Consider the following 2,061-nt stretch of genomic DNA (forward strand, 5'->3'; position numbering starts at 1 on the left):
TAATTACTTCACCAGAGGGGATGACCATGCTGCAATCCCTTCTCCTCCATTCTCTTCTTGGGATCTTGGGCACAAAAATTCACATGCCTGGCATGAGTTTCAGGTGGTTCCAGGTCTGGAACCTGAACCACGGTCGACTACGTGGGAGTCCAGCAACACAACTATTATGCCAACTGTTGGTCCCATTTTTTCCGGTTCTTAATGTACACATTGAAACTTAGAAAAGTGATACGACTAGCTTAAGGTAATATCACTAGCAAGAATGGCTAATTTTTCAAACCAAGTCCAAATCATGGTCTTTTCAGGACACAAATCATTATGGCAGGATCTGGAATTAGTGAGCATGGAATCAGATTTCCCTATAAGTGTGGACCATTGTCAAGGATATCACTTAATGACAGTAGAAGGAGGTCTTGATTCAAGTGGTGAGAGCCCTTATATATAAGTTGCAGAGAAAAAATTGGCTTAGATGTGAAGATGAGGGGGCTCTAGTTGGTTTTTTTTTTTTTTTTTTTTTTTTTTTTTTCAAACACGAGTTGTTTTTTTTTTTTTTTTTTTGCTAATACAGTGTACTTTATTGATGGTTTGTGACAAGGAGGGTGGGGACTGAGCGGGAGCAGGGCCTCCCCAGCATCTGAGGGCCTCTCTTCCTTGTGCTCATGCTGGGGCTGGTGGTTGGGAGCTCTACTCCTTGGAGGCCGTGTGGACCATGAGGTCCACCACTCTGTTGCTGTAGCTAAATTCATTGTCATACTAGGAAATGAGCTTGACAAAGTGGTCATTGAGGACAATGGCAGGCCCAGCATCGAAGGTGGAGGAGTGGGTGTCACTGTTGAAGTTGCAGGAGACAAGCTGATCCGTGGTGTAGCCCAGGATGCCCTTCACGGGGCCCTGCGATGCCTGCTTCATTACGTTCTTGATGTCATCGTATTTGGCAGCCTTTTCCAGGTGGCAGGTCAGGTCCACGACCGACAGGTTGGGGGTGGGGACACGGGAGGCCATGCTAGTGAGCTTCCCGTTCAGCTCCAGGATGACCTTGCCCACAGTCTTGGCATCCTGGTCGATGCTGGGATGATGTTCTGGGCAGCCCCATGGCCATCATGCCACAGTTTCCCTGAGGGGCCATTCACAGTCTTCTGGGTGGCAGTGATGGTGTGGACTGTGGTCATGAGTCCCTCCACGATGCCAAAGTTGTTATGGATGACCTTGGCCGGGGGGGCCAAGCAGTTGGTGGTGCAGGAGGCATTGCTGACAATCTTTAGGGAGTTGTCATACTTCTCATGGTTAGTGCCATCGCAAACATGGTGGCGTGGGCAGAAGGGGCAGAGATGATGACCCTCTTGGTCCCACCCTTCAAGTGAACCCGAGCCTTCTCCATGGCAGTGAAGACACCGGTGGACTCCACAACATACTCTGCACCAGCATCAGCCCATTCGATGTTGGCAGGATCTTGCTTCTGGAAGGTGGTGATGGACTTCCCGTTGATGACAAGCTTCCCCTTCTCGGACTTGACGGTGCCATTGAACTTGCCATGGGACATGTAGACCATGTAGTTCAAGTCAATGAAGGGGTCGTTGATGGCCACGATATCCACTTTGCCAGAGCTGAAGGCAGCCCAGGTGACCAGGTGCCCAATATGCCAAATCCGTTTACTCTGATCTTCACCATCTTGTCTCCAGGATGCGGTGGGCACTGCATGGGAAGACGTGGCTGTCTGTTGAATGGGGAGGAGCAGGGAGCCCTGGGCTCTTTTATTTTATTTTATTTTTTTAAAGTGGAATAATGTGGGTGCCTGCAGATGATGTAGTGATTACATCGCTGGACTCCCACATAGTTGGCTGCAGTTTGAGTGCCAGACCTGGCGGCTTGACACTGGGTGCATGTGCATGTGTGCCCAAGTTTCTGGGAGGAGAAAGGGATTGTGGCGTGGCCATACCCACTAGGGTGATTTCTCACTTTCTGTCTTCTCTCTCCAGCAAGTGCACATACCCTATAGCAAAAATCTCTCTCAAAAAAAAAAAAAGTGAAAAAAATATTTTTTATTCATACCTATTACTGTTC

At 48.7% G+C, this 2,061-nt stretch overlaps 1 pseudogene; it reads right to left on the reverse strand.

The window, feature by feature from the left end:
- Window positions 1–684: 684 nt before the first annotated feature.
- LOC102496049 (glyceraldehyde-3-phosphate dehydrogenase-like) lies at window positions 685–1,668 on the reverse strand (annotated as a pseudogene).
- Between the last annotated feature and the right edge of the window lie 393 nt (window positions 1,669–2,061).

This window comes from Tupaia chinensis, unplaced genomic scaffold, assembly GCF_000334495.1.
Source record: "Tupaia chinensis unplaced genomic scaffold, TupChi_1.0 Scaffold000093_1, whole genome shotgun sequence".
Taxonomy (NCBI): Eukaryota; Metazoa; Chordata; class Mammalia; order Scandentia; family Tupaiidae; genus Tupaia; species Tupaia belangeri.